At 48.0% G+C, this 23,577-nt stretch overlaps 1 long non-coding RNA gene across 4 annotated transcripts in view; it reads left to right on the top strand.

Annotated features, from left to right (window-relative positions):
- Window positions 1–23,577, top strand: part of LOC106509907 (uncharacterized) — a 96,339-nt gene that overhangs the window by 36,877 nt on the left and 35,885 nt on the right. For 2 of the 4 annotated variants that reach the window (XR_002342852.2, XR_014842543.1), the window contains exons 3-4: window positions 21,779–22,124; window positions 23,291–23,408. This is a non-coding gene — a long non-coding RNA (uncharacterized LOC106509907). Of the gene's footprint in view, window positions 1–14,005; window positions 14,267–21,778; window positions 22,125–22,633; window positions 22,783–23,290; window positions 23,409–23,577 lie in introns of those variants that run through there. The other 2 variants (XR_002342846.2, XR_014842544.1) reach the window with 2 other exon arrangements.

Here is a 23,577-nt window from a genome sequence, read left to right as displayed (position 1 = left end):
ACTAGACATAGTTCCCAGTGCTATACAGCAGGATCTCACTGCTTATCCATTCCAAAGGCAATAGCTTGCATCTATGAAGCCCAGACTCCCAGTCTATCCCACTCCCTCCCCAACCCCTTGGCCACCCTACATCTGTTCTCCTTGTACATGAGTTTCTTCTCTGTGGAAAGGTTCATTTGTGTTGTATATTAGATTCCAGATCTAAGTGATATCATATGGTATTTGTCTTTCTCTGTCTGACTTTCTTCACTTAGTATGAGAGTCTAGTTCCATCCATGCTGCTGTAAATGGCATTATTTTGTTCTCTTATGGCCAAGTAGTAATTGTGAAAATTTCATAATGTGAAATTTACCACTTAACCACTTTTAAGCATGCGTTCAGTGACCTTTAAGATATTCACAGTACAGGGCACCTGGTACTAGTGTCCATCTCCGGAATGTTTCATCTTCCCTAGCTGAAACTTTGTACCCAATAAATAACTCCTCACTTCTCCCTTCCCCCAACCCCTGGTAATCACTCTTCTATTTTCTGACTCTCTGAATTTGACTACTTTACGTGCCTCATGTAAATGGAATCACGATATTTGTCCTTTTTTGTCTGGTTTATTTCACTTAGCATTGTGTCCTCAAGGCTCATCCATGTTGTAGTGTGTATCAGAATTTCTTTCCTTTTTAAGGCTGAATAATACTCCACTGTATGTCCAAACCACAGTTTGCCTATCCATTCAGCCACTGATAGACAGAAATTTGGTTGCTCCCACCTTTTGACTATTATGAAGGCTGCTGCCATGAACATGGGTGTGCAAATGTCTGTTTGAGTTTCTGTTTTCAGTTCTTTGGGGTATAGCCAGAAATGGAATTGCTGGGTCATATGGTAATTCTAGATTTAATTGTTTTGATGAACTGCCATGTTGTTTTCCACAGTGGCGTCACCAACTTACATTCCCAAGTGCAAGACACAAGTGTTCTAATTTCTCTACATCCTTGCCAACACTTGTTATTTTGTTTTATTTTATAACAGCTATCCTCATGCATATGAGTTGGTACCTCATTGTGGTTTTGATTTGTACTTTCACCTGTTCATCCTTAGAGCAAACATTTATTGTGAGCTCACAGCAGCCAAGTCCAGGGCTAAACACACAGGGCTCTAGAGCTGCATGGCCCCCACTGTCAGATACATCAGTGTGGTGGTGGTGGGGAAAGACTATGCAAATGCAAACTGGCATTATCCCCTATTGGCATCCGTGGGCTGGTGGCAGGTGCATGGTGCTAGGGGAGTGGTAGCGTGATCATGCTTGCTGATTTGCTCTGTCCTCTCCAGTACTTACCAGTGGTCCAAAGGTAGTTAGTGAGTTCCAAATACTTCACAAGGAAAATTATAGAATAAAACCTCACATTGAGAAATCTGCATTTACTTATTCTTCTCTTTGCAAACGGGGAAACAGACAAGCATTCTTTGACTTTAGTGTTAGAACTCCGGGACTCTTTTGCAGTATATTTGGAGCCACATAGGCTTAAATGAACCATGTAGTTCCAGGGAAAGAAAGTAGAGGGTAAAACATTCCCTGTGAAATTGCTCCACGTGCAGCCTTGGCCATGTTGAGGCACAGGGAAGGCAATAATAGGCCCACCACCTGGCACCTGTAGAAGGCCTTTAACTCTTCAGAGCTCTGCCACATGATCAGAGGAGGTGGTGTCCGTGCCGAAAAAAGGTTGTCACTCATTTTTTTTTTCTTGTCTATAATTACTTGTGTGCTTCATGCACCTGGTGGAAATTATATTTAACTATATATGCAAATGCTTGTTGCCAGAGTGGGTTTACATTTTCCTAGTTACTTTCTATAGTTTTCTTAATTTGGGCTTTATTAGCCACTTTTTGTTCATTTTTGTCAATATTATCTTCTTGAGTGGCAACAGTCTCATTTATGGCTATCTTGGAAGGAGGACCTACATTGCACATTTGTTTGTAAATATCTAATTCTTGAAAAATTATTTATTCAAACACAAACAAACAAAAAACTAAATATTTTATAGTCAGAGCAGTAGAGAAAGATGTGCTGGTATTTCTTTGTGATATCCTTGGTTGATAGGTCTTATACACATCATGGGTGTACTTCAGAATTTCATGAGTTTTAGTTTTTGCTCCTGTTTATATTTCTCTTTTTTTCTTTGCTTCTTTCTTTCCTCCCCCACTTCTTTCTTTTCTTTCTTTTTACAGCTGCACATGCAGCATTTGAAAGTTCCCAGGCCAGGGGTCAAACTGGAGCTGCAGCTGCGGTCTACACCACAGCCATAGCAACACCTGATCCAGCTGCATCTGTGACCTACACCCATAGCTTGAGGCAACGCCTGATCCTTAACTCATTGAAGGAGGCCAGGGATCAAACCTGTATCCTCATGGACACTATATTGGGTTCTTAACCCACTGAGCCACAAGGGGAACTCCTCCTGCTATTTGTCATAATGAGCGTTCCTCCAAGTGCTCTGACTCAGGGATCATGGAGTGGCTCTTAGATTTGGGTTCTCATTCTTTCTGTTTAAATGACATTCGGAGCTTCCAATCCTCTGTATGCAGTACAAAAGTGCCCCGTGTTTTTAGAGGAGGAGAGAGTGGCATGTGATACCTAAAGGGAGAGAAGCTTTTTTCTCACTTCATCAGGACGTAGAAGGTCTCCAACATGGCAGAACTTTGGCAGATCTGACTGGTTTCTCAGGCTGTGGGAGGGAGGCAAAATAGCAGTATTTGGGAAACTGTGTTCAGGGAGGTAGTGACAGGGATTCCCAGGCCATGGATTCTATCAGAAGTCTTGGAAGGGTCTGTTTGGTCTTCAGTTAATTCAAGAAATATGAACTTACTGTTTCTGTTATCAGTACAGTAGTGTCCTTTTAAAGGATACATTGATGCCCCAGCCACTGTGCCTGTGACTATGACTTTATTCAGAAACTAGAACTTTACAGATGTAATCGAGGTGAGGTCACACTGGGCTAGGGTGGCCCGAATCTGACTGCTGTCTTTGTAAGAAGAGGAGAAGAGACTCAGACTCAGACACAGAGAGACGCCATGTGAAGATGGGGGCAGCATGACAGTGACACGTCTACACTCTGAGCAACCATCGGAAGCTCTGAGAGGCGTGGAACAGATTCTCCCTCAGAGCCCCCAGGGGTCACCAACCCTGAAAACACCTGGGTTTGGACCTTCTACCTTCTGCAACCGTGGGAAAATAAAGGTCCCCTGTTTGAATCCACCCAGGTGGTGGTAAACCGCTTTGTAACGGCCGTGCCAGGAAACTCCATACAGCTTCCAAGGTACCAGACACTTCCTGGTCCTGATGAGTCCTGGGGGCCTGGGACAGGGCTGATATCCTTGAGGAGGTCACACACGGAGGAGACCGATGTGTAGTGGGGGCTGTGGCTGCTGTGGAAGAGGGTGAGCTTCTGGGTCAGACCGACTCGCCCTCTAGTCCTGAGCTAGGTCCTCAGTCTGTCTGGAGCTTTCGTTTTCCTCATCTATACAGTGTCAGGCACCCATGTCTGTTCCTGGGATTTCTGGTGGAAGATTTACTGCGCTGATGGATTTGTATGACCTCGACCTGCGCACAGCCCACTGAAGGTACTCAGCTAATACTAGTTACTAGAGGCCTGGATGCGTTTTCTCTCCTTCACCGGATCAGCCGTTTAGAGTCCATCTCTGTTCTTTCAATTTCATCTTGGTAATTTTTGTCCTTGCATTGTGTTTATTTAAGGAACCATTCAGTTGGGCGAAACCTCATAGCTTTTAGGTTTTGGCTCAATGCATCGGAACCATCTAAAGGGTATTTATAGCTAAAAACGTTTGTGAACCCAAACCACATTATTTTCATCTCCTGACACTTGAACGCTCTCTGGTTTGGGTTGGATCTTTAAGCCTTCCTGTGGTGTGCAGGGGAGCAAATTTTCCAACACCTCTCACTCATCTCTGTAAATATCTTGGTCCCAGCCCATCGAGTTGGTCCAAACTGTGGTCTTTCTCAGGCGGTGCACACAGTGGTCCCCCCCAAATAATAACGTGGGCAGGTGCTGTGAGAGGAACCTCGCGGGCCATTCTCAGCAGATCTCAGGCGTGATCTTTTCACAGCTCGCTGCTTTCCTTTCTCCAGACTCACTTCAAGTGTCTTCACAGACACTGTCTTTGGAAAAAGAAATTCATATTTGGGTCTTACATGGTTTTCACATTTGGGTCTTGGCAAGATTTGAACACACAGGAAAATGTCTTCCGTTTCTTCAATACACCTGTGTAGGAATGAGCGAGGGTTTACGAAGGTCATTTTTTTTTGAAAAAAAGAAACACAAGTTAATTCCCAGCCAACACCACGCCCTTCATGTGCATTCCAGCCACATCTCTAAAGGCAGTTGGAAGAGTGGCCACAAAAACGTCAGGGCTTCTCAATTGAGAACTGAAGTCAGATCCGAGGAGATGGTGGAAGGGGACATATTTGGAGAAACAAGAGCTGCATTTTTATACTTTTCTTGCTGGAGAGCCAAAAACCAAAGCTGGAATTTTGTGGTTCCGGCACTTTTTGTGCCTCCCAGTCATTTTACACAGATGGTTCTGGTTTAAGGATAAGACACTTCATCTACCAGAGGGAACGAGGCCCAGTTCCTGTGCCGGAGCTGCCCGTGCCTTTGCCAAAGTAGACTTTGCAGCCGGAGAAAAAGAGAACTCAGAGAAGACAATTCTGAAGCCATCACCTGGGAGGCAGAACATGATACTGTGACTCTGCAACCTGGAAAACTGAACTTTCCTTCTGATTATGTCACCTTGGGAGTTCTAACGAGGGCCTCCCAACTGCCCAGTCCGTCGTGGGTCTGCTGGAGATCGGCCACGTGCCATGACAATGCGGACATGACGATCGTTCTTGCTCCTCCTTCATCATTTGGGAAAACAGAGACTCTGAGAAGCTTAGTGACTTGCTATTTATTAAGGATTTAGGCTCAAGTGGGAGATAGCTAAGTGGGAGTTTGCATCACTACTTTCCTGTGCTACTGAGTGGCTGAAGACTGCTTCCAACCATGTCTTTCTTTATTAACACCTTTTTCACACTCCCCCTCCACCCCCGCCACCATGTCCTGTCGTGGGTCCTTGAAATCTCTCAATCCTTTCTACCACAAAGTGTGAGGTGCTCGGGGACCGTGGGAGAGCTGGGTCGCCCATTGAACCTCATGGAACCTTCCCTCTTTCTACCAGCCAACCCAGCACCAACAAGAAAATCCATGTCTGTACAACAGACACACAAAGTCTTGGCCACATTCTTTCTTTGTATTTGTACCGTGGCTTGCTTGGGTTATGAGCAGATTTCTCCTTGTCTCTCAACCTCCAGCTCAGTGCTCCTCTCTTTGTGAAGCCCTTCCCGTTTCTCATGGCACATGAGCCACGCCCGTCCAGTGCTTTTACACTATTATATTGCCACTGTTCACCTAAAGTTTGGACTGAGTTTCTCTATAGGGTAGAATGATACTACCTTGCAGGGTATTCTCAGGGCCTAGTGGTATCTGGTGCAAGGAAGGGTCCGTAACATAGGTTTCACAGCCTTGTAGGTTGGCCCACAGGTTAAAGACGTGCCGCCGACATGGCCATTTTATCCACCTGGCTGTAACTTTCAGGCAGGTGTCACCTGACCTAGTACACACTCTGGTGGAATTGAAATTTGAGAAATGTGGTAAATCACATCTGTAGGGTGTTCTGCGATTTGCATCATAATGTCACGGATGCTTTGCTTCTTGGCATTATGGCATCCAAGACAGAGAGGTAGGGCATCTAGTCAACCCGTGACAATGAGGATATTATCATCCCCTTTTACAGATGAGAAAACTGAGGCTCCAGTTTATTGATTTTTTTTCCTCCTGGTACAAAACAAGTCAGTGGCGGGCTGGTCTTCCACCCAGGTCTTGTGAATCTTGTTTCACAATTTTCCAACAACATGGTATTATTGTTAGAAAAGCATAACAATCATTTTGTGGGTTTTGTAAAACAAAAGAAAACCACAACCCACCATGATAACAACCATCACAAAGGTTTTGAGCCCTGCGGGGCAGATGCTATCTATGTTTATTGGTGTGTCCTGGCCGAAATGCCACTGGTGTGTGAGCAGCGCCCAACCCCCAAGCACGCAGGATGGGTTGCGATGGGCAAACACCGTCACAGCTCATCAAGCGCAAAGATCTGCAAACACAAAACATTTACCAAGACTTGGCTCCACGAATGAGTGAGCCAAGCCCCTGGGATGTGGCCGTGTTACTCCATCACTAAAGCACTGAAACAGACCTTGGCTGGGTTTCAGTGCTCACATCTGGGAAGAGAGGTATGACTCATCACTCTTTGGTCCATGTGCACAAGTGTGGGTCAGGCCTTCCTTCAGAGCCAGGCTGGGTTGATTTTCTCTGGCATGTCTTCTGCTCCGGGCCCTTCGAATGGCATCTCCAGGCTCCCCTTGGGCAACGATGTAGGGGAAACCATGTATGTACGTATATATGTATTTTTAGGCAAATTTCTCATCCTGGTCTATGGCCACTTAAGAGGGTCTAGATGATGTCTCCACCCTTAGGAGTGAAGTCTTCTGGATTCTTAGGCTACCCCAGGCATTTGAGGCAAAGGAGCTTTTGGAATTTCTGTGGATCTTTTAAGATGAGGCTCAGGGAAAGTCACTCTCTGTCCCATTAAGCCATTAAGCCACGAGCAGCAAGCTTGCCCTAGACGAACTCATCAGAGGCACGCTGTACCCAGCGCGGGCAGCGTCCAGTGCCCAGCCCTCCTTTCTCTCTCCCTCCCTCCCGCCCCCGACACCCTGGGGCTGAGTGGTCTGAGCAGAGCCCCAGGCACAGTTTGTCCTTGTCACACGTGGGGAGCCATAACCTGGCCTAAGACCCTCATCGTGTGGCAAGACAGGAGAGTGTGCAGCGTAGAGCCTCACCCCTCAGATCCCACCGCCTGGGACCCGAGCCCATATCTGCTCAGGCAGAGGGGGAGATTTGATGAAGCCATTACGAGCCTTGGTCTGAGGGCACATAGTTCCTGCTCCTGCCTGCCTGTCCCTCAACCACGTACCTCGACGTCCCAGTATGAAGTGAGGATTATAGCACTTAACCCAGGGCCACAATACATGCCGTGTACAACACCAGGGATCTAGTGGGAATTAACTGAGCTTACAGATATGAAGCGCCGTGTGTAGTACCTGTCTATAAGGGCTTGGTAAGTATCAGTTATTTTTAGTCTCATTATTAAGGAGTTGCAGGGTCTTGTCTGCAGTATCAAAGGGGTGTTGGCTTACTTGCGATGGAGAGACCAAAGCCACCATAACTGGTGCAGATCAGGTGGGAGGGAAGGTGCACGGATGGGCCTGGGGGAGGGTGTTACCTGCACGTTTCCATCAGAGGCAGCTGGCCTGTAAACTTCAGGTTGGGACCAAGCCAGATCCTGGGTCTGGGAAGGGGCTGGACTTCTGGGAGCAGAGCTGTGGGGATGGGGGATCAAAGCTGAGGTGCAGGCCTAAATCTGGGAGGGATCCCAGGGCGCAGCAAGTAACTGGGGCACCTTTGGAAGGCCAGGGACTGTGTGAGTTTAGGGCTCAGAGGAACACAAGACACAGTCTTCACCCAGGGGAGGATTTCAGCTCCAGTTGTTGGTAAAGGGAGTCAGCCTTAGTTTGAATATTAGGAAACACAGACCTCTGGGAATGCTTTTGATGAAACAATCATTTTCTATTTTTCTCATCAAAAATAGGGAGCATGGAGTTTCCATAGTGGCTCGGCAGTAACGAACCTGATTGGGATCCACGAGGTTGCGGGTTCTATCCCTGGCCTTGCTCAGTGGGTTAAGGATCCGGCGTTGCCATGAGCCATGGTGTAGGTTGCAGATGCAGCTCGGACCCCATGCTGCTGTGGCTGTAGTGTATAGGTAGGCGGCTACAGCTCCAATTCGACCCCTAGCCTGGGAACCTCCATATGCTGCAGATGCAGCCCCCCAAAATAAATAAATAGCAAGCACAAACTACTTGACACCCACACGTAGGAAGGGCTGTCTACACAAACGTATTACCATGATGGCTAGTAAAGGAGTTTGGATTCCAGGGATCGAGGCTTAACCAGGTTGCTGTCTATGTGAACTCAGGCTGCAGTTTCCTCATCTGCTTAATCATAAAACCATTGTATCAGGTCCTTTTGCACAGCGCATGGGGAGAGAAAGTGACTTTGCACACTGCTGTCCAAGCTGACTGTCAGCATATTTTAAAATGTGCTTTCCCTTCTGAGAAATAAATAGTACGTGTTTTTAGCCTCTACCCGCTACTTTTCTTTTGAAAATTTTTAGGTAGATCCTGTCATCAGCTCCTCTCTCATTTCAATGATTATAAGATAACTTGAGAAGCTAAAAGGCCTGTAATTTCCCTAAATCAGAATTTTCTTAGAAGTCCTTGGCCCTGTGAGCCGGGCATTTCAGGAGGGCCTCCCGAAATTGATTTTCTGCAGTTGTCGCTTGGATGTGAGTACATTTCTGGCTCTACCTATCCCCCCTTTTCTGAGGCTCAGGCGGGAGAGCTGGCTCTGGCTGAAGAGCGACAGGTACAGGGTCCTGACCCACGTGGCCTCTTGTACACAAGAATGAAATGGACCAGAAGCTGCTTCAGGCTCAAGAACAAAGTCTTCTGGGGATGGGAACCGGAGTCACGCTGAGTCTGGGCCCTTTTCGTCGGGAACTCCCCTCCTCTCCGCGAAGCTCTGTCCTCACTCTGGCTGCACTGTCCTCTCCGGCCATCGCCCTCCGCCAAGCCTGCTCGGATGATGAGCTGACCCGTTATCCAAGTGCCAGCCGTTCTGCCTTTACAGTGTGATGGCTCAGGTTTTCTGGGGCTTGAGGCTTTTACCTATAGGATGACTATGCACTAGGTTCCTCTGGCTGCCGAAACCGAGCACCACAGCTTGGGTGCCTTAAACAATAGAAAGGTCTCCTCTCACAGTTCTGGAGGCTGGAAGTCACAGATGCAAGTGTTGGCAGCGTCTGTGTCTTTGGAGGCCTCTCTCCTTGGCTTGCAGATTGCTGCCTTCTTCCTGTGTCCTCGGGTGGTTTTCCCGTGGCGTGTGTCTGTGTCCGGTTGCCTCTTCTTGTAAGGACTCCCGTCATATTGCATCAGGGTCTGTCCTAATGACCTCCTTTTCACTTAATTGCCCCTTTAAGCAGCTTATCTCTAATGCAGTCTCATCCTGAGGACGGGGAGGGTTAGGGCTCCAGCATGTGAGTTTGTAGGAGACATGATTCCGCCAATGACAAGGTACGCGGTTATGAAGACACAGTGAGGTTCAAGGCTTTGGAAGGGACCTGTGTCAGTGAAGGACCCTAAAACATATACCTTATTAGCTTCATGGTTAAGTTTGCTTCTGAGCTGGCAGCTGCCCCGAAGCTCTCATGGTGCTAGTGCTGGGATGCTGAGGAAGCAGGTAGTCTCGGCTCCCAGCGAGCCCATTGAGGGGCCGGGGCAGCTGGCTGCTGAGTGAGTGTTCTCAGTGGAGGAAGGTCAGGGCCATCATGAGGGCGGGGAAGCAGAGGGGGCTCTGAGATCTTGCAGCCCGTTCGCATGCCCTGTTTTAGGACATGATGTTTTAGGGAGATGACCATGAAGGCAGGTGGGCTTGTTGAATGAACGAACCCATCCAAACCAACACAGCAAAACAGCGAAAACAGCAACACACCAGTGAGCTTGATATCAGTGTATCTCCTTCGGGATGTGTTTCTCTCCTTACAGACCCCAGCCTGGCTCGCCCTGCTGCTAACATAGAGCTTTTCAGAGTAAGCATCAAGGCCAGGGTACAGACCCTCACGCCCGGGCCCCCTCATGCTCTGGGATGGGCATTAGTCCTTGTGTGTACCCCTGAGGAAGCCCAGGGTCAGCAGGGGAAAGTGCCACGGCCTTGCCTTCCAGTCAAGCTCCTTTTGCTACACCAGAGCCATTTCTTTTTTGTACGCTGGGAGCAAGGTTTTTAAAAAATAAATCTTCATGCTAAGGAGACTCTCATGACAAGGCAACAGCCATGCAAGCCTTCGGGCCTGGATACAAGCCATAAAAGGATCTGGATGAGAAGAGAGCACAGTTGGTTCCAGGAGAGCTGGGGCGATCTGACCAGCCAGACACCAATCTGTAGAAATCGTCACTTCTTTTCAGCATTGACTCTGCCTAATGTCAGAGAGGGTTGGGAGGGTGGGGTCTTGTCACATAGTCAAATGTTGGAGCAAATCGAGTGAGTCTGGCCTGGGAAGCCAACCAAGAGAAGAGTAAGGCCCTTAGGGAACGCCAACCCGGGGAGATAGGGTAGGATTTGCTTCATGTCAGCTCGATTCGTGTTAACTCTACGTTGCCGTAATTACTCTAATTAGCGCTTTTGAGCATGATGAAAGAAAATAATTATAAGTATTTATAGCTGGTCAGTGGGTTACAGATTGGATAACCGAGGAAAGTAGACAATGAGGCATGGTTTAGCTGAATTGACTCCATCTTCTAATTAAGATTCACTGCGCTCCGTGTTTTGTTTATTTGGCAGTAGTCCAGCATTTAGCATGAGCTCAGGAGCCACGTCAAGGCAGTTTTGACCACAGGGTGTCTGGAGTGATGGATCTTCGTGTCCCAGCATCTTTGCAGAAGCCCCACGGTAGGGCTCCACAGGATGGGTTGGCTGGGAAGGAATGACTGCACGTCCAGACCCACCACGTTGCATCAAGAAGGCATGGGCGGGAGTTCCCATTGTGGCTCAGCGGTAACGAACATGACTAGTATTCATGAGGATGCGGGTTTGAACCCTGGCATCACTCAGTGGGTGAAGGATCAGGCGTTGCCATGAGCTGCAGTGTAGGTTGTGTATGTGGCTTGGATCTCGCGTTGCTGTGGCTTGTGGCATAGACTGGCAGTTGCAGCCCCAATTCGACCCCTAGCCTGGAAACTTCCATGTGCTGTGGATGCGGCCCTAAAAAGCAAACAAACAAAAAAAAAAAAAAAAAAAAAAAAAAAGAAAAGAAAAAGAAGAAAGGAAAAAAAGGAAGGAAGGAAGCCAAGAATGAATGCATAGGCATCTCATTCCCTGGGAAGCCCACCTCCCAGGCTGAGCAGGCAAAGGAGGACCAAAAGAGATCCAGAGACTGTACCCTGCATTGTGTGCTTGGGGTGACGGTGACCTGGGCACGGCTTGCTCCTGAGTCCTCCCTGAAGGTAGACTTTCGGGTGATGTCCAGAGTGCAGCTGTGTCCTGGATACCCACCGCCTGTTACCACCTCTTCGTTTACTGCTTCACATTAGTAGGGTTACCCTTCCTCCCCCGGGCAAAGGGATACTGCACGTTGATGTCCAGCCCTGGGCAGAAGCACGGCAGCTCCTCAGTAAATACCCGCTGTTGCTCCCGGGAGTCCCACCCCATCCCGCCCGCTCCTTCCCGAGCCCGGACCGTCCCCTTCGAAGTCCCCGCCTCCAGGTCCAGTCCAGGCTGCGGCTGCTCTGACCCTGGGCTCCCCTGCTTTCTCCTGCCAGCACCCGTCTCTCTCCTGCACAGTTCAGTTCTCTGCTCTTGTTTGATGTCCTCAAGCTGTTTCTCTGTGTGGTCTCCTGGGAGGCACGGGTCGCGTCCCCTGCTTGTTTTTCCTCTGTTTCTCTTTCACATGAGTCTTAGAGGAGGAGTATGGTTGGTTCGACCCACTTAGACAGTCCTGGCTTGGCCGCTTGCTGATGTGTGGTTTTGAGTCGCTTCCTTCGTCTCTTAAGCCACAGTTTCCTTGCTGCTGAAAAAGGGATGATAATGGCTACTTGGGCGGGGGGGGGTTGTTGCCGTGATTAGAGTAGCATTTTAAAGTGCCTAGTATAGGTTTTAGCACATTTAAGAGGGTCCACAAATAGAAGACAGTGATGATGGTGAGACAGTGGTGATGATAATAATAGCTGTAATAATTAATGTTTACTGAGCTCCTATTATATCCAGACACTTTCAAATGACATTTCCTATCTTTTCCTTTTTTTTTTTTTTTTTTTTTTTAGGGCCACACCTGTGGCATATGGAAGTTCTCAGGCTAGTGGTCAAATCGGAGCTACAGCTGCTAGCCTACACCACAGCCACAGCAACTCAGGATCCAGTCCATGTCTGTGACCTACACCACAGCTCATGGCAACGCCGAAGCCTTAATCCACTGAGCGAGGCCAGGGATTGAACCGGAGTCCTCATGCATACTAGTTGGGGTCACTAGCACTGAGCCACGACAGGAACCCCTCTGAAAGGTCTTACTTTGGATGAATTCAGCTATAAGAATTCTGGATCTGGGCAATGACGATGAGAAAGACTAGGAGACTTGGCGACAAGCAAATCACATCTGAGAGATTTTTGGGTGTCAGCTCTTTTACAAATGTCTGCAAGTGCTTGCCGATGCTGTACCATGAGACGTGATGAGCCGTTTGCCCAACGGTTGCTTAACTAGAGGGGGACGCAGAGCCAGGATTTGAGCGCAGGGTTTTCTGGTCTCCGAGTTCACCCTCTTTCATTTTCCTTTTCTGCCGCTATGAGGAGTGGAACTAGAAGAATGGAGGCGGACTTTGACGTCTGTCCCCAAGGAGCAGGGTCAGTAGGACAAACTGCGGGGTCTGAGGGAGGTGGCAGAACTGGGTGGTCAGGTGGCCGTGGCCCTGGGGTGTGCGAGCCGGTCCTGTGGGGAGGATTGAAGTCGCAGCACAGGCACGTGAAAAGTTGGCGTTCTGGGCAGTTGGTGTGTTGGAGAAACTCATTCCACACCAGGTCCCGGGGTAAACGCTACCCGAAGAACAGGGCTCCCAGAGAAGTATTTGGGGAGGCGTCATCCATGGTCCGTGGAAAGAGATAAATGCCCAAACGCCAACCCTAAGAGGGAGCAAGTCCTCCGCCTCAGTCAGATCTGCTTAGGAACCAGTCCAGGCTGAACTTGTAAGGCAAAGTCCTCGGACCCCAAAGCGCATAGGGAGGGACGGCAGGTAATTCACACAGAAGTGCTGTAAGATGGTAGCTTCACTTAGTTCTTGGCTGAGGAAAAAGAAATTGAGGATCACAGACGTGAAGTCATTTTTCCAAAGCTCCGTGGTTCATCAGTGCGGTTACAGATGTGAAGCCAATTTCTTTGCTTTTGGCCTGAGTTTTTTGTTCTGTTTCAGAGATGGGAAAGGGGGTTCCAGGAGCCACAATGTGGGAACGGCAGGGACTCATAAGAGAAGGTGCCCAGAGTGTTCATGTGACAGAATCAGGCGAATGGACAGTTAGGAGGAAAGGTGAAAAGGGAAAAAAAACACCAAACACCAAACACTGCACCCCTTAAGACCTTCTCCAAGGGCACACAAACCAGAGATCTATTTAGTCCTTCATGGAAAAATATGGAATGTCTGACCTTTCATTTCCCTCCATTGGAAGTACTAGTGTTTAGGGAAGGCTGATGTTTGGAGTCATAAAAATTGGTTTCAAACTTGAGTTCCATACATGTACACAATGGACTATTACTCAGCCATGAAAAGGAAAGAAATAATGGCATTTGCAGCAACATGGATGGACTTAGAAATTATCATGCTAAGTGAAGTCAGTCAGACAATGACAGACTAACATCAAATGCCATCGCTTACATGTGGAATCTAAAAAAAGGACACAATGAACTTCTTTGCAGAACAGATACTGACTCACAGACTTTGACAAACTTACAGTTTCCAAATGAGACAGGTTAGGGGGTGGAGGGATGCACTGAGGGTTTGGGATGGAAATGCTATAAAATTTGGTTGTGATGATTGTTGTACAACTATAAATGTAATAAAATTCATTGAGTAATTAAAAAAAGATGCAATACAAGAAGCAAAATAAAAAACTGTTAAAAAAAAAAAACCAACCCCTGCCTCCCCAAACAAACCTGAGTTCCTCTGTTTTTTTTTTTTTTTTTTTTTTTAACTTTTTTAGACTTAACTTCATCTTAAAGGGGAATAATAAATTCTACCTTATAGGATCAGCCTCCTGCCTCCTGCCAAGCTCGCTCAGTCCTTGGCGAGGAGGGAATCTGAGGGCTCGAAAAGCTTACTCCAGTCCTGGCTCCACAGACAGTGTCTACAGCTACGATGATTTTCCCCGGGGAGCCTTCGGGGCAGCGGACCCACTTTTCAGGCCCGTAGCAGCATCCTTCACAGCCGAGCCAAAGAAAGCGTAAGAGCATCCTTATCTCTAAAGAGTCGGCGGCCCAGCACCTCGTGCACCTGGTATTCATTCAGGTATTCAATAGGCATTTATTAAGCACCTCCTGTGTCCCAGGTCCTCAGCTAAGGAGTGAAGGTTCAAATACAGCCTTAATAATAGTCATGACAGAGAGTTGCTGTTTTTGGAATACCCGTTGTGTGCCAGACAACAGAGTACGAAGTGAGCAAAAATAATACTGATTCTCGTTAACGGTAATAATCATTCTTACAACGGTGATAATCATTCGCACATTTTCAGTTCTGTTTTCGGCAGGGCGCTCAGACTCCTGCTCTTGTGTCTACACCTCCTATGATTGGAGAGGATGACTCCTTCCCAGAACCTGGATGCGTTTCCTGTCTCTCAAGACCTGTCAGTTTCCCAGAAAAAAAAATCATTAAAAAATAAATATTTGTTTCAAAGGATAGGTATTCCTCAGTCGCTCTAAATCGGCCATTTCTCTTCTGGGACATCCTCTAGCTGAGAGCTTTCTGAGTCGGAGCATCCCATGCCGATCCCGGCCTTGGCCGTGTGTCCACGAGGCAGAGGCAGATGGTTTTCTGGTCAGGTGTAACTGCCATGTATTTTCTCAACAAAGTCTGGCAGACAATCCCGTCTCCTCCCCCCCCTGGTGCAACCATATCACATCTCATAAAGGAACCATGCATATTTCATGAGCCTCCAAATGTAGAAACAGAAACTCAGAACATACAAGTCTCAAAATAAAACCGAAACATTTCAAAACAACAGCAGTTGCAATGCCACCAAATGATTTATTTAAATTTTTTCCCCCATCAAGATCATGAAAAAATAAAAATATTCCCACAGTCCCCCAAAGCAGAACCTGAAAACCTCAGTAGCCATGGTGAGGGTTTGAAATAGGTCCTTAACTGAGGTGTGAGGAAGGAATAGACTGACAGACTCAGGGGGCAGTTTCGCTGAGCATGAGGTCTTTTCCCGATCGGGTCGACAGCAAAGATGAGAACAGGATGGCAGAGCAGCTTTTCAGAATTGAGTTGGAAGATCTTACTTCTGAGTGATGTGCGGTCTCGGTACCTGGCGCTCCGGCCCAGGTTTGGTCGTTTTCACTCTGGCTTCTGCGGGTGTCTTGCTTCCTGTCTGTCCCAAGTGTCCGCCCCGTGCCCGAGCCCGGGGCTCCATGAACACTGGCTGGACCCCCTCCCAGCCACCATCCTCAGGTGGTTCTCATTCCATTCCTCCCCTCCCACTTTAGAAGACGTACTAGCATGCGCGCCAGGGACACATCATGTCAGGGATAACCTTTAATAGGCTCTAATTTATGACAAAAGTAACATTTGAAAACTTGGTACTTTAACTATTATTAGTGCCGTGGACATCTGCTGATTTTGGATTTCTGGCATCCCTGCTCTCTTCGGATGGAAACAGCTACTTCTTCTCTTTCACGAATTGACCTCCCTTTCTTCTTTCCTCGGGGCTGGGGACCTTGCAGTCACAGAGGCAGCAGCGGTGGGAATGAGAGGCAGAGGGTGATTTGAGAAGTCTGTAGTTGGAATATCAGCAGGACTTGGTGACTGGACGTGAGAGGTGAGGACAGGACAGAGTGACTCCCAGGTTTCTGGCTTAGGTGACTGTCAGGAGGTGGTGTCACTGCAGATGGAGCCAGGGAAAATGGGATGAGAAGCGGGTCATGGCTGGGACATCTTTGGACCCTCTGGGGAAGAAGTTGGCCGTAGGCACCAAGCATCTCCCGGGCTCCTCCCCTACCCCTGCCCCTGGGGGCCTTTGCTCAGGCTGCTTCCCACCCTGGGGCACCTTCGGATGAGGTCACACCTCATGCCCAGGCAGTACTGATCACTCCTTTACAGGTTCTCTGCACCCCATGCAGACATGGGAAGCATTTCTGGAAACTTTTAACTCATTGATCTGTTTCATCACCCTTCTGCTCCCCGGACCCTGTGCTCATGGAGGGGGAGACAGTGTGTGTCGTATTTCTGCCACCCCAGCACGCAGTCCCGGATGTGCCGCTCGGGTGGGGCAGGGGAGATGCCCGCCTCGTTCGTGGGAGAGTGACCTGCTGAGTTCCAGCAACTAGACCACCACACCGCAGGTTCCCCTGGTGGGGCTGGGTTCACACCGAGCCATCCTTACACCCCTTCACTCTGTTGATGCCTCACAGCTGCTTCTGCAGCCTGTGGTCACAGCGTGGAGCAAAGCCACTTGGCTTCTGTTCTAGAGGCCCTGACACCTTGACTCTCTGGTCACAGGGCTGCAACCAGTGAGGTCAACACCCACAGGACACTCGCGGGGTGTGTACCCCCCACTCTGGCCACCCAGGCCTGCTGGCGTCCACAAAGGCCACATCTGAGCCAGCTTTGCTCAAGTACAAGAAGCCAGACAATGTATGATGTGGGCACAATGGCACTAAATGGTTTCATTTTTGGAGAGTTTCCTGTGTACCAGGTAATTGATACGCATTATCTCCAATTCCCATAATAGTCATGCAAAGTAAGCGCCAGATCCTCTTTTTACACAAGTGGAAACGAAGATAAACAAGGTTGTGCTTAAGGTCACACACCCAGGAGGTGGCAGGACCAGTGCCTCAGGTGGCATTGCCGTCTGACTCCGTGCTCAGCAGCCTGGCCCCTGTCAGGTTCATGAGGTCCTCGAATATGCTTTATTCCCTCTGCCTGGGAGCTTGTTCTGTTTTGGATCAGGTCACCTCCCTCTGTTGGAAGCTGCGTTTTCTCCTCTTCTTCCCGAACATCTACCCCTGTCTCTTCTAATCCAAAGGCAGGAGTGTCTTCCAACTTCTGGTCGATTTGCTTAGGCGTTCTCAACTGGTCTTGCCACCACGGGAGCCTGCAGGGCTGTGGAATGGGTAGGGGCTTCAGAAGAGCCAAATTGTGCTTGCTCTCTTTTTATTTTCCAAGAAAAAATATGTATTTCTGCCTATTTCACAGTCTTTTTTTTTTTTTTTAAATTAGAATATAGTCAGTTTACAGCGTGGTGCCAATTTCTGCTGGTCAGCATCCTCACCCAGTCACATGTATGTATATTCCCTTTCTCATATCATCGTCCATCATGGTCTATCCCAAGAGACTGAACAGAGTTCCCTGTGCTTTACAGCAGGACCTCATTGCTTAGCCACTTGAAATGTAATCGTTTGCATCTACTAACCCCAAACTCCCGTCCATCCCAATTCCTCCCCCCTCCTCCTTGGCCACCACAAGTCTGTTCTCTATGTCCCCGAGTCTGTTTCTGTTTTGTGGATAGGGGCATTTGTGCGTGCTAGCCACGTGACTTCAGCCAGGTTATACATCCACTGCAAACCTCTATTTTATCTGTAAAATCTGGTGAAAAAGTGTGCCATATCCCGGTGAATTCTTCTGAGGATTAAATGAGATGATACCTTCCTGCAGTAGCTCGCATGGATGTTGCAGGTTAAATACAAAGATTAACAGAGATAAACTATGACAAGCAACCAGGAAATACTCATTAAAAAAAATATTGACTGAGCACTTACTATATACCGGGAACTGTTCTGGGTGCTGCAAATATAGCAGGATATCATAACAAAAAACCCAAAAAACTTGTCCTCAGTGATCTGACAGTCTCTTGGGGGAAGACAGAAAAGGAGCAGTTTATAGATAAGGTCAGGTGATGATAAATGTAAGAGGAAAAATAAAATTAAGTAAGAGGGATAGAGATATTGAGATTCGGAAGTTTTGTTTGTTTATTTGTTTATTTTTAGGGCCGCACCTGTGACATATGGAGAGTCCCAGGTTAGGGGTCGAATTGGAGCTGTAGCTGCTGGCCTACACCGCAGACACAGCAACGCGGGGTCCAAGCCGCGTCTGCGACCTACACCACAGCTCACGGCAACGCTGGATCCTTCATCTACTGAGCGAGGCCAGGGATCAAACCCACATCCTCATGGATCCTAGTCGGATTCGTCAACCACTGAGCCACGACGGGAACTCCAAGGGGTCTGGAAGTATTTATTTTACATATGGTGTGCAAGGAATGCTAAATGATTAAGGTACTAGTTGAGCAGGTCCTGATGGGAGTAAGGGAGAAAATTTGGGGTTCACTTGTGTTAAGCAGGGTCCAGCCATAGGGAAGGGTGCTCTGACCATGAGGCTGGGGTGGGGCGTCTTGTTCAAGGAAGAGCAGGGGGCCAGCAGGGCTTCGGTTGAGTGACTGGGGAAAAATATAGGAGGTACAGAGGGAGGAGGTGGAGGGAGAATATATAGGATTTGTAGGCATTTTAAGAACTTGGGCTTTTTTCCTGACTGCTCTGGGAAGCCATTGAAAAGTTTTGAGCCAGGTATTTTTGCGATTTATGTTTTAATAGGATCATTCTGTCTACAGAGCAGGGAAGGGTATGAGTGCTGGTTATGGAGTGGAATTGGGGATTTCCTTACAGCAGAAATAATGAAATGAGTGAGAAAGGTACGATTTTGTATGGACTTTGTTTTTTCTTTTTCTTTTTTAAGGCGGCACCTGCGGCCTAGGGAGATTCCCAGGCTAGGGGTCGAATCAGAGCTGCAACTGGAGCCGGCGTTGCAGCCACAGCAGCACCAGATCGGAGCCGCATCTGCAATCTACGCTATAGCTTATGGCAACACCAGATCCTTAACCCATCGAACGAGGCCAGGGATTGAACTTGCCTCCTCGCAGACACTATGTCAGGTGCTTAACCCACCGAGCTCCAATGGGAACTCATGTAGGTGCTTTGAAGCTACATCTGGCAGGATTTGCTGATGTGCTGGACGAGAGAAATAGAGAGGTCTGTAGTCTGTGGTATTTTCAGCCTATGCAGTCGGGTGGATGGAGCTGCATTTATTGAGATAGGGATCCCCGGGCAGCAGAGGGTTTGCAGAGCTGTGGAGGTTGTCCCGTTTTGAAGGGTGGGTTTGGGATGCTGATCACATATCCACAGGACATTGCTGGGTAGCCGAGTAGATTTCCAAGAATGGCTCAGTCACGATCAGGCTGTTGCTATACGGTGGGGTTGAGGAAGAATATATTTGGCCTTCACAAGCCCTTGCAGAAGCCGTTGACGTTCCGTGACTACTTTGAATGGTTTACGGGTGAGTGGACAAGACCAGAAGCCACACCTGAGAAAAGCCTGGGAAAGCGGTGACTCGGGTCTCAGGTCCCTCAGGGATAAGGGTGGGAGCCCTGACAGGCGGGCCACCTAGACCAGCAGAGGCACCAGGCATGTTCGAGGGGAAACGACAGCAGACACTGGATGGGATGGTTAATTAATTGCATGAGTGGGCTGGGCTGGGCCGTGGTCCCCGGTATAGGGTCAAACACTTAGTCTAGACATTGCCAAGATGGTATTTTTTAGGTAAGATGAAGATGGACCTGGTAGACTGTGAATAAGTCGGATGCCCTCTGCAATGTGAGCGGGCCTCGTCCAGTCCACTGAGGTCCCCGGAGGAAGAAAACCCCAACACCCGCCCTTCCCCAGGTCTCCAGCCTGCTGGCCTCCCCGGCAGCTCCTGCACTTGCCAGACCCCACGGTCAGGTCACCATGTGAGCCGTTTTCCTCAAGACCTCCTCTCTCTCCCTCTTGCTCTCCTTCTCTTTCCCTCTGCCACACGCACACGCACACGCACGCACACACACCCCTTATTACATCATTTACTTCAGCAGCTGACAGACATCAACAGTGGAAGAAGAGTATAGCCATTCCCATCTCTATTTCTGGATAAACCTTTCATTTAAAATCAGGATCGGGAGTTCCCGTCGTGGCGCAGTGGTTAACGAATCCGACTAGGAACCATGAGGCTGCGGGTTCGGTCCCTGCCCTTGCTCAGTGGGTTAAGGATCCAGCGTTGCCGTGAGCTGTGGTGTAGGTTGCAGACTCGGCTCGGATCCCGCGTTGCTGTGGCTCTGGCGTAGGCCGGAGACTACAGCTCTGATTGGACCCCTAGCCTGGGAACCTCCATATGCCGCAGGAGTGGCCCAAAGAAATAGCAAAAAGACAATAAATAAATAAATAAATTCATTAAATAAAATCAGGATCGTTGGTGTTCCCATCATGGCTCAGTGGTTAATGAACCCAACTAGCATCCATGAGGACCAGGTTCGATCCCTGGCCTCACTCGGTGGGTTAAGGATCCGCCAGTGCTGTGAGCTGTGGTGCAGGTTGCAGACGTGGCTCGGATCCCACATTGCTGTGGCTGTGGTGTAGGCCGGCAGCTGTAGCTCCAATTTGATCCCTAGCCTGGGAACCTCCATATGCCAAAGGTGCGGCCCTAAAAAGACAAAATAAAAAAAAAATAAAATCAGGGTTGTCATTAGATGATTTTTTTTTTTTTTTTGTCTTTTGTCTTTTTGTTGTTGTTGTTGCTATTTCTTGGGCCACTCCCGCGGCATATGGAGGTTCCCAGGCTAGGGGTCTAATCAGAGCTGTAGCCACCAGCCTACACCAGAGCCACAGCAACGTGGGATCCGAGCCACATCTGCAACCTACACCACAGCTCACGGCAACGCCGGATCGTTAACCCACTGAGCAAGGGCAGGGACCGAACCCGCAACCTCATGGTTCCCAGTCGGATTCGTTAACCACTGCGCCACGACGGGAACTCCAGATGATTGTTTTTTAACTGCTCTAGGAGAGCACGATGAAATGGAAGAAGAGGGTCCACAAAAGTCACAAGTCCTTTTCTGCAGAGCTGTGAAAAGACAGATTCAGGAACATGCTGAATTACTGACAATATCCCCACCACTGATTCTCAGCAGCGCTCACTTCTGAATTTCAACTGTCCGTGTCTCCTGACCGCTAACTCGCAGGGATGTTTTGTGAATTCTAGAACCTTTAATTTTCCATCAGTAAACAAATAACAACTGTTTGTATTGATACTTTGAAATAGAAATGAAATGCTGTGAGATAAACAGCAAGGCCCTCCTATATAGCACAGGGAGCTATATTTAATATCTTATAACAGAAAATAATCTGAAAAATATTATATATATAATATAGGAGTTCCCATTGTGGCTTAGCAGGTTAAGAACTTGACTAGTATCCATGAGGACGCAGGTTCCATCCCTGGCCTCACTCAGTGGGTAAAGGATCTAGTATTGCTGCAAGCTGTGGCATAGGCTGCAGGTGTGACTCGGATCTGATGTTGCTGTGGCTATGGTGTCGGCCAGCAGCTGCAGTTGGACCCCTAGCCTAGGAACTTTCCATATGCTGCAGGTGCAGCCTAAAAAAAGAAAAGAAAGAAAAAAAGAATGTATATATATTCAGATGTGTATATCTGAATCACTTTGCTGTACACCCGAAAGAAGCCAACACAACATGTAAATCAACTATATTTCTGTGAAAAAAAAAATAGGAAGCGAATGCTGTGTATTCCTCTCAGCGTTGACTACGCAGTCAGGTTAATGAAACTTTGGGCATTTTGTAGTTTTACATGCATATCACCTCAGAATCCACCCCGAAGAAAGGCACAGATAAACATCTTGTCTGATGTCATTTGCTGCAATGTCTATTCAAGGTTCCTGTCGTATACAAAAGCCTTCCGTGACCGTTCCATTTACACTTCTCCTAGGACTTGTGAGAGTCGGAGCTGGTCTGCTGGCAATGAACTTCTCGGCTGCTCCTGTTGGTCACTGTGGCTCTTTTGCTCCTGTGGATAGATCCCCAGCCTGCAGATGCTGAAAACCAGACTGGATTTGTCGCTCAGAGTACACCTCCCTCCTCCCACGCACGTGGTCTCCACCGCACATGTGCGGGTACAGATGGGAACCGTCTCTGCAAACAAACTGAAGATGATTCAAGAGTCATTCTAATGAGCAGTGAATGTGGCCTGATTACTGCATTCGCAAAAAACCCTATTTTTTTTTCCCCCCAACATTGCAAAGCTTGGCCCAGGGCTTCCTCATAGGCTTACAAATGTAAGTAATCAATGTGTTTGTGTAAATATTTAAAGATGTCCACATTCGTGTTGATGACTCAATGGACGATCATAACTGCCTTTGTGTGATCTGATAGATGCAAACATAAACAGGACCCACCATATCCTAGAAAAGCGGCTTCCTGGTGGAATTTAGAAAAATATGGTGATTAAAGAAACATTGATACCACATCACAAACTCTCCTAGGAAGAATTATGATGGAAGAATTCATGCTTGGATACATTCAGTTGTATATTTTTCTTTCTTTGTGCCATTGCCTTTGTGACTTAGTTTGTTTGCTTGCTTGATTGTGGTAAGAACACAGCATGAGACCTACCCTCTTAACCCAATTTCTAAGTGGTTTACTGTAGGCACAGTGGGGTACAGCCAATCTCAAAACTTACTCCTCTTGCATAGCTGCAACTGTATGATTATTAAACAGAAACGCCCCATTTTTCCCTTAGATGCTTAAACCTACTTTAGATGTTGACTTGCTGAGTCTCTACCAGGCCCTGGCTCCCAATCTCACAGTCACTCGTAGAACAGATGCTTCCCGATGTATGCCTGCATTCCTCATAGCGTCCAAACGTACAATCACCTGCAGAAACCTGGCTTTGGCTGCTGACCATCCTGGGTTCAAATCAGAGCTTCTCTGCCTGTGAGTTGTTTGACTTTGGACAGGTCACTCTGTCTCTGAGTTTCAGCTTCCTCATCTCTAAAATGGGGAAAAATATTTACCTGGCAGGTGAGGCTATTGTGAGGACTGAATGACACAGTCTTTGTAGAGGACCCACAAGCTTCTGGCAAGTGGTAACAAATGGTCATTTCTTCCCATCTGCCTTTCTCTACCTGGTAGCCTGTTCTAGCTCAGGGGGCTTTCGGTGGTTTGGGACAGCTAAGCAATTTACAGGAGGAACGGGGCGGGGGGTGGGGGGCGCCACGATGCTCTTTTTGGCATATGACAAGTGTTTTCTAAAACTTGGGCCGGTTAATATTCCTTCAACCTGGAGTGCTTTTTCTTACCCTGTCCCTTCAAGTAATCCGTGTCCTCCACTGAGCCTTTCTTGTAGGACTTTTCCAGCCAAAGTTGCATGCGAGCTTGTGCTCCTCTGAACTTTGGCGCATCTCTGTCAGAATGTCACGTCTGTCCTTGTTTCCTTTCACAGTTGCTGAAGTCTTCTTAGAGTCTTTCCTGAAGTCTAAGTGTGATGAGAGCAGAGGTACCTCCGTTTCATCACTGCATCCTGGGCACCTAGTGGACCTGGCAAGGTGCAGCCCTATGAGGTGAGTCACGTGGGTTTGGAGATAAAAGACCTGGTTTCGAGTCCAGCTTTTTGTTTATTGTGTGGTGTCAGGTAGGTCCCACAGGCTTTCCTAGACTGTGTTTCCTCCTTTATGAAATGGTTATAATCATCCCATTGGCCCTTATTCTCTAAATAAATGTCCTCAAATC

Source organism: Sus scrofa, chromosome 3 (genome assembly GCF_054392235.1).
Source record: "Sus scrofa isolate SSC_HxYL_T2T_F1_AM1 chromosome 3, Sscrofa_HxYL_maternal_Yorkshire_Landrace_v2.0, whole genome shotgun sequence".
Taxonomy (NCBI): Eukaryota; Metazoa; Chordata; class Mammalia; order Artiodactyla; family Suidae; genus Sus; species Sus scrofa.
This window is presented reverse-complemented; position numbering and strand designations above follow the sequence as displayed.